The following is a 15,379-nucleotide window of genomic DNA, read 5'->3' on the forward strand; positions in this document are numbered from 1 at the left end:
TGAGATTCGTTAAATAAAAGGAGAAATAGCAAAGTCAAAGTGGTTAGTTTTCTGAGAACCGTGATGCACCTCTCAAGGGTGTGTCGTAATGTGTCCTTTTCCATGATTTAATTGCTTTCCTCGCCCTTTTATGAACTGTTAAACTAATTAAATCTGATTGTTCTATCACGCCTAATAAAGATAATATGTTGGGAAATTGGATCATCATGCTAGGTCCCTTAAAACAATCTAAATCAGATAATCGCGATCGATCTAGTATCATATTTGCATATTGCTAAAATCAACTCAGATTAGTTTAATAGTTAACGCATGTCTCTTCAATTATTTATGCTGAGCTAGTAAGGATATCCTGCCTCTGGAGTTATCGAAGAGCGAGTACTCCTCTCGGTAGTTACAGTCCCCCGAACCCTCAATCTCTACCTTGCGGGTGTATGTTGAGAGATCCCCACACCAGGGATCACAAGGGAACCTACAGCCGTCGTGGTCAAACATAATTGCACTCCCTTTATGTCACGATAACCGGGTTTTGTCAGTTTTTCTCATTGTCGTTAAAAACTGAATGGCGACTCCTATATTACTAGTCAATTGGGTGTAAACTTACAGGAAATCCAATTACACTTGATTTGACAAAAAGAAATGTCACACCCACGAGGGACAAGGTCACGCATTAGCCTTGTGCTTTTTCGACCCCCTCACAGCGCGCTGCCGCGCCTAGCGAAGCAAGCAGACGCGAAGCAAGCAGGCGCGACGAGTGAGCGGGCCGCGCGTAGCGTGGCCTGTGCTTGCTGCGTTGCGTGTGGCCTGCTTGCGTGGTGCTGTACGATCGGCCGAGAGGCGTTAAGCCTCGTGCACTCGACGGGGCTTGGGTGCAAGCCCAAGTGCTCGTCGTGTTACGATTAAGTCGTTTTGAATATTAATTTAGGAATTTCAGTTCGGAAATAATTTTAATTAATTTTAAAATTAATAATTTAAATTATTTTCTCGGATTTTAATTTTGAATATTATAATTATTATAAATTTTATTTATACTAATTATTTTACTAAAATTAAACCTTGAATTAATTTAAATTCATTTAATTCAACTGAAAAATAAATTAAATGGATTCAATTATAAATTTATATGAGCTTTAAATTTTAATTAAATTTGTATGTTTCCGGTTAGACTAGAAATACATTTTTATGTTTAAAATTAGTAAAGCATATGAATTTATTGGTTTAAGTGGGAGCAATTTTAGTCATAAACTCTTGATTAGGTCTACAAATCCTTTAAGGTTAAAACAACTTGATTAATATTAATAAGGACTGAATAATTAGTAGATTATTGGTGCCCTTGATTAATTGCTGCAAATATTAATGTGATGCAAACAACGTGTTTTTTTTTTTTTTACTAACCAGCTATGTGGGCCATTCATGATAATGAATGGGTGAATGGTATATATTGTATATGTACTGTTTTGCAGGTTATGAAGTGACTAGTATGGCCCAAATAGGATAGAAAATATGGTCTGCGTACCATTAATTTGAATGTAATTGGTCTAAAGCACCAAATTTGTTTTTCATTTCAAATATGGTCTGCGTACCATCAAATAGTTGTAATTAGTTTAATTATAGCTTATACTATTTGAAGAAAATGGCGCCTCCCACGGTGAAATTCAAGACGGAGTTTCCAATCCATTTTCAAGACGGACTTTGAATTTGAAGCTTCAAGATGAAGTCGGGCCATACTAGATCACAATTATCTTATGCATGCTTTAAGTTATTTATTGCTTTTAAATATGTCTTAAATATGCATGAGATTGTGGCTTGATTATGTTGCATGATTAAAATTTTAGTTCACTTAAAATCTAACCAACATAGTAAGAGCCTTAAGTTCCAAACTTAAAAATTGAGTTAAAAGGTGCCATGCCAAAATAACACTTACTTGGATATCCTTTACATCGATCTTAGTAATAGATTTCCGCCATAGCGAGGTGTTACTTATCGATACTAAAGGGGTAAGGTACACAAATAATTGTGAGTACATGTTAGTTTTGGTGAAACTCAACGATATAAGTGAGTCCTTTTATGTCGGGGAAAATTCGATAGGTTTACCTAATAAGTTCTTAGACGTACCTATCAACCTAGAGTAGTTTCTAGACTATTAGCAAAAGGCTTTTTCTTACCTAAAATATTTTAGAATTGAGTCAAAATACATAATGTCCTTAATTCTTCAATGGTTTTTAGGGTCTTGGAATAATTTTATTCACACCTGCCGGAACAATAAAATCGAATAAAATGCTAATAACTTGTTTGAATTGCATGTTTGCTTTAATTTTCAAGTTATTACTCATGATAAATGTTTAGACTTTGCATGCTTCAATGTATGTTTTAATTATTGTTTATAATTAAATATCTTGCACTGCAGTAAATCCTTTTAGAAAGGTACCAGTAAATTTCCTCGATTGGCAGTGAATCCAAGAACGATTCACGGAAATGAGAGAAAATGAGAAATTTAAAATGTACGTTTCTTTTAGCGACTTTTATGGTTGTTTTCGAGTATCAAAGTCGAATGGCGAACCGATTGGTGCTTGTGAATTCAAAATACAATGTAGTTTTGAGATCATAAAGCATTGAGTTTAAACGCTCAGCTTTACCAATGGTTAACAACCTAAAATCTTTTTCCATTTAATTCTCGAATGAGTCTAGTCCCTGGACATTCGAATAGATAGATGCTTAGAGAACTTTAGAAGCTTCTGGTAAGATCATCTAGTTGAAAAAGAATATTCAACAAAAATAAAATGGTAAGAACTTTGTTGGAGTGACATTGGACATGTCTAAACAATGTATAAAAGTCAACACTAAAGAATTCAATTCTTAAGACTATAAGAAAGGGTACAAGAAATAGGAAAATAAGGAACAAATGAAAGAAATTTGACGATTTCGTTTCTACCTATAAGTTTATGTTTAAAGAGAAGTAACATAGCAATCAAACTTCCTTGGTATCATATACCGCTTGAGGTTCTTACTTCGGTAATAACTCAAACAATGGAAGCTAGGCTACACTAATGACCTACAAGTGGGAAATGAAGCATGGCAATGCTACATTAGTTGTAGGGTCATCTGGTTTTGTTTTAAGTCCTTTCAAAGGCTGGAACTTAATGGCTATTTTGTTCCATAATCAGCATACCTAAATTTCTGTTTCAAACACAGAAAGACTCACATTCAGAAGAACAAAAGCAATGTTTGTTTGTTTATTTGAATGAAATGGTCATTTACGGGTTGAGTCAATATGCTTGATTAAAACAAACAACTCTTTAACAATAAAAACTTTACTAGGTTCAAATCAAACCCTTGATTTGAGTTCCACTAATCTTTGGCATTGTTGCTTAGACCATATCAATAAGTTAACATTCATAAGCTCTATTTTGATGGACTTTTGAAAGTTGATTGATTTCTAGATCAATTCAAGACAAGCTAGTCTTACTTGTTGAAAGTAACAAAAGATATGAACTATTGTTAGAACGCCTAGACGATAGAGTTCAAAGCTAAAGAAAGATTTTATGACTTTATTATTTCACACAGATTTGAGTGAATATAGGTTTATTTACTCAAAGTGATATAAGTTTGAATCTGTTTGGCTAGTACAAAGATTCAGAAGTATAAAATCCACTTGGTAAGAAATCATAAAGATCTAGGTTAGATCATATTGTTGATTACTTATACCAAGAATGATCATCAATGATTGTGTGTTGTAATTTCACGATCTAGCTCCATAAGATATGGCATATGTAAGTTGGAATGATCGAAGTCGATTAGTACTTGATTCGATCAATGATGGATCATAAAGACTTTTCCTATAATTTCTAAAACAAAATTCTCAACTACCACCAAACTAAACCAAATTCGTCAAAGCTATTGAAAAGTAATTTCAGAATATCTTTTCATAATATATATCTAAAGAGTTCCTAAACTCAGTGGGAGCTTAGCGTTTATTATTCAAACAAACTAAGGCCTAAGAATAGATATATGTTTCATTGTGATTCATTCAAATGAGACACAAGGGTATTGTTCTACCACGAATTTTTGAGAACATAATGTTTGTTTGCTCGAAATAATGTCCTTTTGGAGATTCTTTTCCAAAATGACAAGTGGGAGAAAATAGACCTCGAAAGTCTTCGAGGCGAACAACAAACATAAACGGACATTCCGGAGGCTTTTCGAAGTTCTTTAGAAAATCCGAACACTTATTCTTTAAGGACTTTAGAAGTGGCTTTAAAGAATAGACATCTCTTGCTGGACTTTACAAGTGCTTCAAGGAGAACAGAATATTCAAAGGACTTTCAAGTGGCTATTGATATTCTATTGTTTGATGTTCTATACCCAAGTAGGCATAGAGTTCAAGTCACTGAAACTATGAGATTCTTCTATTAGATAGTGAAGAAACATGGAGTTCAGGTCACTGAAGCTATGCGATTCTTCTATTAGATAGTGAAGAAACCTAAAACTTGCAGTCAAACTACTATCATGAGTTTGTGACCTGTGAGAAAGCTATGACGAAACCAAGATTCCCTAAAATGGTTAGAGGCCATATATAGACTCAAATGTTTTAAATGGTTAGAGGCCATAAAACATACTCAATGTTTTGATGACAAAATTGAAATTTTGTTGATTTGCAAGAATAGTTTCACAGCTATTGGTTGCAAGTTTGTTTTAAGGATAAAAACCATCAAACATGAAATTGTGTTCACACACAAAGCTAGATTAGTTGCTAAAGGTTATAAGCAAATTCACGGTGTGGATTGTGTTGAAACCTCATGCAAAATCGTAATGCTTAAGTCTATAATTCAAGCAATGATTGCATATTGGTACATATGGCAATTGGATGACAAAACATCTTCCTCGGTCGAATGTTGGAAGAAACTATGTACATGACATGTTATAGGATTTGTGGATTCAAATAATGCTTGAAATGAATGCTAGCTTATAAAATCTAAGTACAGATTTAAGCAAGCAATTGGGAATTGGAACTGTATTTTAGTGAAGCTATTAAGATTTTAGTTTCATAAAATTTACATGATTCTTATAGATATATATAAGAAGTTTAGTGGGAGTACATAAAACTTAATTGGTCCTATGTGTGTCATACACATATCTCTCTATTGTGAAATAACATTCAAATGCTAATGACTTAGATTTGAAATTATTCATCAATGATGGACCAAGGATCTATTTACATATTGGGTATTAAGATCTATTTACAAAGATCTTAGAATATTGTTTTAGATTAAGTAATGGCATTTACTAAATCTAACACGAAAGACTCCATTGGAGATATTCGACCCATATGAATAAATCTAAGTAATGAATGTTTGAACTATGTATAAGCATTTACTAAGTTAAACATCAAAGGATCCAAGTGAGATTCTTAAACCTATATTATATGTCAACAAATTTAGCTGGATTCAGTATCTACTGAAACTAGAATGAGCTAAAGTTACATGAATAGAATTCAATTGGGAATTATTCTGCAAAAGAATTTATCATGTATGATATAATATGAGGATCGCCAAAAACGTATCGTATGACTTTAGGCATGACGAACATATACCAATCTCTATTGATCTAAGTGAAGATCAACTAGATTAAGATCAAGAATACTTATGGTAATTGAAAAGGTACATAGGAATAGTTCTTGATTCAAGGAAATAAAGATATGCTAAATATTAATGCTACACGCATAAACACTGGTAAAGGATCAAGCAAGATCCCGTTGGAGTTAACCATTGGCAAGGACGAGCTATTGAGCATCGTGTTTTAAAATGGCAACATGGATTGGAGACCATGAGTTGTTGCGTGGGAAATTAAAATATTAATTTCTATGTTCTAAAGATACAGCTGGAAAGTCTTCCACATATCTGTGAACTGCTTGGATAAGTAAATCCAAACAAAGCATCACTAGCAACCCAAACAGTTGAAGTAAAAATACTTATTGCCTAAGAAGCAATAAAACAGAGTTGCTTATATTAAAGAGTTCTTCATTGAACTTGAGAAGATCACATGTCTGTTGACTTAATGGTTCTTCATTGCAAAATGCGTAGAACCACTATTGTAGCAAGAAAGACTAGATTACAAAATAAATATACTCAAAAGATCTTATCATCATATCTCGAAGAACATTCGATGAAAAGGATATTAAGATTGGCAAAGCATGATAACTAAACCTATGCAACAAGTGAGAAGCAACACTCACGTTGTAGCACTGGAAATCAAGCATAGCTTTGAATTCCATGAACTGTTTTAAAGATGGGTTTGAGGCCCATGGTTGTAAAACATAAGGGTTGAACATTTATCATATATGAAATGAATTTTCATATTCCATTTACTCTTGGTTTAGTATTAAATGACGAGTCCCTTCAATTTGACGATATATTCAAGATAGACTGTCAGGACCAGACCTGTGACTAAGAAATATCTATCAAGTGAACTTGAATGTCAAAAGTTGAAAATGGTCCCTGGTCGGAGTTTTCTATAAAGATGGACGCATAGAAAATGTTAGACGACTAGAATGCAAGATGACTAGTAGTTCTGTTTCTTGAACTATGTGGACATGGCAATGTCGTAATCATTTGCATAGATACTTACTTTGGGAAGACTAGTATCGGACAGACCTATGAAACTATACTGCAATACCTGAAAATTATTAGACACTAAATCCTCAATACCTGAGTGATTTGAGATTACTTGTTTGAGAACTGGTTACTTTGACGTTGACCAACCGTCGCACCGTAAAAGGAGGCTATAAAGGCAACGCTCAGGTAATCACCTATCAAACGAAGTCTAATCTCAAGATCGCAAGATTGGGATTGTCCTCCCATAAATCGGGATGAGATGCTTAAAAGTTGTACAAGGCCACTCGGAGAGCTAGAAACTGTAAAATGCATGGCCGTGCTCGGATGAATCATAGGCTATGATTATCTGTTTATTTGATCAGTTGAACTCTGAAACCGAGAAACACCTCTGCACATAATAAGAATGACAACTATTACCTTATGTTCAAGAGCAAGCATTAAGCGACAAAGGAATTAGGAAATGCACACTTGTCCCTAAGGACAAGTGGGAGACTGAAGGAAATAATGTCCTTGGTTCAAGTATGCATTTAATATTAAGTCTAATAAATGCGGTTCAGTATTAATTAACAAGTTAATAATTCAGTGAGATCAAGTGAGCTGAATGCCTAGCTAGAGGATGCTTCAGTTCAAGTGGAATTAATGATATTAATCCACAGCTTACTCTTGACTGAACCCGTAGGGTCACACAAATAGTACGTAAACGGATCAGGTATTTAATGGAATTAAATACACCATCTATGGATATTCGGAATCGACGGATCTTGGTTTCAGTGGGAGCTGAGATCGTCAAAGGAAAGAAATGAATACTCCGGAAACGATGATATTGCCGGAAATGGAAATATGGATCGTATCGGACATATAAATATTATCCAAGTCGTAGATGTTGCCGGAAACGAAAACATGGTACGTATCGGAAAATATTATTGGAAATGGAAATATTGCCGGAAACGGAAATATTGTCAGAATCGGAAATATTATCGAAATCGGAAAATAATTCCGGAAACGAAAATATTAAATATTTGTTCGAAACGGAAATTAATTCCGGAATCGGAAATATTAAATATTGTTTGTATCGGAATTAAATTCCGGAATTTGGATTTTAATCGGAAAGCATATCGTACGAATTAGCATCGGACGAGGCTTGCTAGACGAAGGCCCAGCACGAGGCCAGGCCGACGCCCAGCAAGCCACTCGCATCCACGCCAAGTGCTCGACCAGGCCTAGCGCAAGGCCAGGCCCAGCCAAGCCTTGGCGCGCGCGCACGACAAAGCAAGATGGGTTGCGAAGCAAGGCCCATGCGCTGTGCGCTCGGCGTGGGCCGCAAGGCCTGCGTGCGGGCTTGCATGCGTGTGTGTGTGCTCGTGTTCGTGACGAATCCTAATGCTATCGGAAGTCGTCATATGATTAAATCCTAATCCTAATAAAGATAGAATTTATTTAAATAGAGTTTAATAAGATTCTAATTAAATAAATTAGTATCCTAATAGGATTCCAAGTCCTTTTCCATAACTCTATAAATAGGTGCCTAGGGTCACATGTTTACATAGAGGATTGAAGTATTCAAAGGTAAGATTTTCAAGCAAAAAATCAGCCACAAACACTTGCCTATTAGTGTGAGGGGGTCGAAAAAGCACGAGGCTAATGCGTGACCTCGTCCCTCGTGGGCGTGACGTTTCTTTTTGTCAAATCAAGTGTAATTGGATTTCCTGTGAGTTTACACCCAATTGACTAGTAATAAAGGAGTCGCCATTCAGTTTTTAACGACAATGAGAAAAACTGACAAAACCTGGTTATCGTGACATAAAGGGAGTGCAATTATGTTTGACCACGACGGCCATAGGTTCCCTTGTGATCCCTGGTGTGGGGATCGCTCAACGTACACCCGCAAGGTAGAGATTGAGAGTTCGGGGGACTGTAACTACCGAGAGGAGTAATCGCTCTTCGATAACTCCAGAGGCAGGATATCCTTACTAGCTCAGCATAAATAATTGATGGGACATGCGTTAACTATTAAACTAATCTGAATTGATTTTAACAATATGCAACACATAATACTAGATCGATCGTGATTATCTAGTTTAGATTGATTTAAGGGACCTAGCATGATAGTTCAATTGTCCAAGATGTTATCTTTATTAGGCGTGATAGAACGGTCAGATTAATAGTTTAACAGTTTTATAAAAGGGCGAGGAAAGCGATTAAATCATGCGAAGGGACACATTACGACGCACCCTTGAGAGGTGCGTCACGGTTCTCAGAACACTAACCACTTTGGCTTTGCTATTTCTCCTTTTATTTAACGAATCTCAAGTTTCCGGGCTTAATTCTTCAGCTACAAGGGACAGGATACGTTCTGTTCGATTTTTGGATCGATTGTGACAGAACGTGGGATCAATTTCGCAGCGTGAGGCTTAGGCTTAGGAGTTGGAGTCAATACTCAGAATATGAATTGTTTGTGTTCTTTTCACGTCGAATTTGGGGCTGTATTTATAGGGAAGAGTTCGTGGAAAGATAGAATTTTAGAGAACTAATCCAAGAAGAATTAGGAGAGAACACGTACCCAGGTAATTTCAGCGCCCAGGGCTAGGCGCCGAAGATTTCGGCGCCCAGAGCCAGGCGTTGAAAATAGGGTCTGGGCCGTATTTCCTTGTCAGATTTGGACTCGTTGAATACGGAGTCTTTGAGACTTATCCGAGTCTTTTAGCGCATATTAACTTTATGACGGAATGCGTCTGGGCCCGTTACGAACTCTAGGTTCGTTAGGATTTTAATTAATACGTAACTCTTATTTTCGAATTATACTAGGAATAGGATTCCTCTTGCAAATTCTATCTCTTTTAGGATTTATGTTGGAGTGCAACACCTAATTTTGACAAGTTTCTATCTTTTATGACTTGCCACTTTTAGCAACTACCCGTTACGGCAGTTACTATTTTAGCAGGTTTCTATAAATAGCAGGTTCGGGTGAAATGAAAAGGGTGATCGAGATTCGTTATTTTATAGGAGATGCGTTGCCAAGTGGAGATTTATGTTCTCATCATTGAACCTTCCCTTTCGGGAATGGGGACAAAAGTAGGTGTCTAAAGTTAGCCCCCACTTTGACTGAGTCTCGGGATGAGACGATGGTCAAAGTACTAGACGGAGTGCGTCACACAAGCCATGGTGTATGTGACCTGTTTTGCGAGGGTCTCATGAGACCCCGAGTGATAACATTTGACTTAAGGGTCATCACTTGAAGTGTCGACATATCCCTCACGTGTCATTGGGATTTGTCAACGGATAGTATAGAAACTCCCTCACTTTGTCATTGGAAGTATCTAAAGATGTGTAGAAACTCCCTCACTTTGTCATTGGAAGTAGCTACAGATGTTTTCGAAATCAAAGCTATAAAGTGTAATTGGGCCTGGCCAAGCCCAATCACGAGGTAAAATGTTTTTAAAAGATTCTCATTTTCAAGGTTAGCTAAACGAGAAAACCCCCTTGTTTATATAGGACGTAAAACGAAGGAAAATCCAGCACATCGCTCTTTTTTGGAAAAAACGGAAAACCAATCATTTAATTTTTGGAAAAAGGGAAAACCAGAAAAAGTTATCGCTGCAGCGTCTAAGGACCTGCGCGGTTAGTGGCGTAGACCCCGCCGGCTAAAGATGGCGAGCTTGACTGCTAAGGGTGGACACCCCGTCCGAAAGAAGTGGATGAATCTGTTTTGAAGTTGGTTTGTTTTTTTGAAAATAAGGACCTACGCGGTTTGTGACGTAGACCCCGCCGGCTAAAGATGGCGAGCCTGTCCGCTAAGGGTGGACACCCCGTCCGATAGAAGTGGACGAATCTGTTTTGAAGTTTTGAAAATAAGGACCTAAGCGTTTTGTGACGCAGACCCCGCCGGCCAAAGATGGCGAGCCTATCCGCTAAGGGTGGACACCCCGTCCGATAGAAGTGGACGAATCTGTTTTGAAGTTTTAAAAAAAAGGACCTACGCGTTTTGTGACGTAGACCCCGCCGGCTGAAGATGGCGATCCTGTTTTATTTTGTTTTTGAAGATTCTATTTTCTTTTCATTTTCGAAAACCGAGGACCTGTGCGGTTAGTGACGCAGACCCCGCCCGCTGAAGGTGGGCGAACCTGAATTCGTCTTTTCGTTTTGGGACTCGCGTGGTTCGTGGCGCGATCTTGCCCGATTGAGATGGGCAAGTCCCTATTTCTTTTGTTCTTGTGAATTTCTTTTTATTCATTCTTGTAGGAGCGAATTCTTTCGAGGGATGCTCGGATTTAGTTACAACCTGAATGTGGGTTGACAACGTGCTTAGACGGGCCATTGTCTCGTGTGAAGGAAATAATGCCCTTGGTCCAAGTATGCATTCAATGTTAAGTCTAATAAATGCGGTTCAGTATTAATTAACAAGTTAATAATTCAGTGAGATCAAGTGAGCTGAATGCCTAGCTAGAGGCCGCTTCAGTTCAAGTGGAATTAATCATATTAATCCACAGCTTACTCTTGACTGAACCCGTAGGGTCACACAAATAGTACGTAAACGGATCAAGTATTTAATGGCATTAAATACTCCATCTATGGATATTCGGAATCGACGGATCTTGGTTTCAGTGGGAGCTGAGATCGTCACAGGCAAGAAATGAATACTCCGGAAACGATGATATTGCCGGAAACGGAAATATGGATCGTATGGGAAATATAAATATTATCCAAGTCGTAGATGTTGCCGGAAACAGAAACATGGTACGTATCGGAAAATATTATCGGAAATGGAAATATTGCCGGAATCGGAAATATTGCCGGAAACGGAAATATTGTCAGAATCGGAATTATCGGAATCGGAAAATAATTCCGGAAACGGAAATATTAAATATTTGTTCGAAACGGAAATTGATTCCGGAATCGGAAATGTTGAATATTGTTCGTATCGGAAATGAATTCCGGAATCGGGAAATTAATCGGAAGCGTATCGTACGAATTAGCATCGGAAGAGGCCTGCCAGACGAAGGCCCAGCACGAAGCCGGGCCATCGCCCAGCAAGCCAGCGCGCCACAAACGCACCAGCCAAGGCTGCGCCAGGCCCACCGCAAGGCAGGCCCAGCGCGCGCCAAGGCTACGGCATCGTGTGGGCTTGCGGCAGTGGGCTGCGAGCTCGCGAGCTGCGCGGCGCGCATGGCGCCCCTCGTAGGCTGGTGTGCGTGCGTGTGTGTTTGTGTGCTACTCGAATCCTAAAGCTACCGGGATTTGTCATATGATTAAATCTAATCCTAAAAGATTTAGTTTATTTAATTAGAGTCCTAGTAGGATTATAATTAAATAAATTAGTATCCTAATAGGATTCCAAATCCTTTTCCATAACTCTATAAATAGGTGCCTAGGGTCACATATTTAATGAGAGCATTCAAGTATTCAAAGTGAGTTTTGAGAGCAAAATTCAGTCATACAATTGCCTATAAAGTGCCGAAAATTCAGAGTACCTTAAGGGCGATTCTAGTTGGTCAATCTTAAGGCGGATCCGGACGTGCTGTGGACTATCTACGGAGGGACGACACTTGGAGTCCTAAAGACTTGTTCTTGTTCGGTTCGGGCGCAGCTAGGGAGGGCACGCAACAAAGAGTATGCATCTAAACTATGCTAAATGATTATGTGTAAATAATATGTTTTCCTGGCTTTATGGTTTTTCCGCATGATTTATGAATTGTCATATGTATCATATCTTAACAGTGGTATCACGAGCCTCTTATTATTTTCATAATATAAATTGCATGAACATGGTTAAATATTACAAATTTGCAAAAAAATTAAAAGGGGTGATTAATTTTCGTAATTGTTAATTAATTGCAAATTGCGTTTATTTAATTATACGTACGCAGTTTTTCGGCAGTTTCTTCGTTACTCATCCAAATCGAGTGATTTTTGTGTCAATTCCGCATGTAAAAGGCATTCTAAAATTTTGACAAAAATAGTAATTTTCTGCCGAACCCAGAATTCTCAAATTCGAAGCCTAACTATGACTTTTCGGAGGTTTTAGTTTTTCGAATGCAAAATTTCGTAAATTTAAGATGTTAAATTAAATTAAAAACCACCATAAAAATTGTAAATTTATGTTAAATTTTAAATTTTTATGACCTAGACTTGAATCCATGTTAATCGGAAATCAATTGAATAATAAATTTTCGATTTTTCGCCCTAAAATTATGAAATTAATATTATTTATTAATTTGTCATTAATTTTAAATATAAATTTTTTAAATTTTATGCGATTCGCTCATATAACTTGCACGCACAAAGCAATGGACGCTACGTGTTACCCTTAAGGGGTGTTGTATAGTGCGGGCATGTGACGACGAGCAAGGGAGCTCGTCGCCCATGCGGCACGAATACAATGAGCAAGGCCATGGTGCACGAGCACAAGGCAGCAGCCCTGCCTTGTGTCGTGGGCTGTGAGCAATGGACGAATGGGCGAGGGCGAAAGAAAGGCACAGCAGTCGCGTGTGGGCAGCAAGCGAGCTGCGCCACAGCGTGCACTGCCTCGCGCAAGCGTGCGGAGCCTCGCGCGCAGCGAGCGCAAGCTCGCGTGCCACGAGTGCTACGCCCAGCGTCGATGCCTCGCGCAGCGAGCGATGGCTCGCAGGATCGTTTTGAAATTTTAATTTGAAATTTTCAGTTTACGTAATTTTAATTAATTTTAAAATTAATAATTTAAATTATTTTCTTGGATTTTAATTTTGAATATTGTAATTATAATAAATTTTATTTATTCTAATTATTTTACTAAAATTAAAATCATGAATTAATTTAAATACGACTGAAATTAAATTAAACTTTTTGGATTCAATTATAAATTTATATGAGCTTTAAATTTTAATTAAATTTGTATGTTTCCGGTTAGACTAGAAATACATTTTTATGTTTAAAATTAGTAAAGCATATGAATTTATTGGTTTAATTGGGAGCCCTTTTAGTCATAAACTCTTGATTAGGTCTACAAATCCTTAAGGTTAAAGCAGCTTGATTAGAATTAATAAAGACTGAATAATTGGTAGATTATTGGTGCCCTTGATTAATTGCTGCAAATGTTTACGTGATGCATAATGTGTTTTACTAACCAGCTATGTGGGCCATTCATGATAATGAATGGGTGAATGGTATATATTGTATATGTACTGTTTTGCAGGTTATGAAGTGACTAGTATGGCCCAAATAGGATAGAAAATATGGTATGCGTACCATTAATTTGAATGTAATTGGTCTAAAGTACCAAAGTTGTTTTTCAATTCAAATATGGTCTGCGTACCATCAAATAGTTGTAATTAGTTTTAATTATAGCTTATCCTATTTGAAGAAAATGGTGCCTCCCACGGAGATTTTCAAGACGGACTTTGAAGTTAAAGCTTCAAGATGAAGTCGGGCCATACTAGATCACATTTATCTTATGCATGTTTTATGTTATTTATTGCTTTTAAATATGTCTTAAAATGCATGAGATCAAAAGCTTGATTATGTTGCATGATTAAGGATTTTAGTTCACTTAAAATCTACGGTTTTTTCATGAAATGCCCCTGAGGTTTCACAAAACGCACCAAATACACCCGCGCGTTTCAAAATACATAATATACCCCTATTTTTAAAAAAAATGCACCAAATGCCCTTAAATATCTTTAATGACTAACGGTCGTTAACTCCGTTAGTATTAACCTCTAATTGCCTCTACTTAACTCTAGCTAACAAATATAATTGAATTTGAAGCCCAAAATTGAAGAACAATAAATCTGAAAATCGAAGAACAAAACCCATAAATTTGAAGAAGAGAATATGAAATTTTCAGAGTTTAATTCCTAAAATCAAAAATCTAAACTACAAATTCGAATTGTAGTGGCTCTAATCTCTCTCTAATCTACCTATATTCTGTTGTTTTTCGTGGTTGTGGCTGCTGCTGTTGCTATTCTATGCTCACGAACTCAACTCCAAAATCTAAAATAGGAAAACAACAAAAATCAAAATCTGAAAAACATAAAAGGCTATTCTCTTTCTCCTCTAATTGCAGTTGCTCCCTCAAACCAAAAATAAGAACAGATCTGCTGAAGAACGATTCGAGAACGACGTTTTGATTTGAATTGGGCGAGGTAGAATAGCAGCAGTTGCGATTAGGATAGAAAATAGCGCAAGGTAGTTAGAATTAGATTAGATAATCAGAAACAATTTGTAGATTACAATGAATTTCGTTTTCATATTTTAATTTCCGATTTTGTTTTCTTATTTTTGTTCTTGGGGCTGAGTTCTTCTGCGGGAAGAGATAGCAGCAGTAGGAGCAAATAGATGAGTAGAATAGCAGCGATTGGTATTAGAGTAGAGGGAGATTGAATCGAATTTGTAGTTGAAAATTTAGGAATCAAATTAAACTCTCAAATTTCAGATTATCTTTTCCAACTTTCCTGGTTTATTTTGTTCTTCATTTTCAGGTTCATTTTGTTCTTCATTTTCAGATTTTTCACGATTTCAATTCACTTGAAAATCTGGGTCCGAATATTTGGGGGTTTGAGTTAGCAATTGATGTGTGATGAAGATAGTTTGAAGAAGGAAAAATGTCGATGGGTTCACTTTGATGCCCAGAAAAAAGCAGACGTGAGATTGAGAGGAGAGAGGAGAGTGAGAGGAGAGAGGAGATTTAGAGTTCATTAGGGTTCATTAGGTGTTAATTAGGATTAATTAGGCTAATCAGTAGTTAATTAGGGTTAAAGTAGGATTAGTTAGATTAATTAAGAGTTAATGTTAACGGA

Source organism: Spinacia oleracea, chromosome 4 (assembly GCF_020520425.1).
Source record: "Spinacia oleracea cultivar Varoflay chromosome 4, BTI_SOV_V1, whole genome shotgun sequence".
NCBI classification, from domain to species: Eukaryota; Viridiplantae; Streptophyta; class Magnoliopsida; order Caryophyllales; family Amaranthaceae; genus Spinacia; species Spinacia oleracea.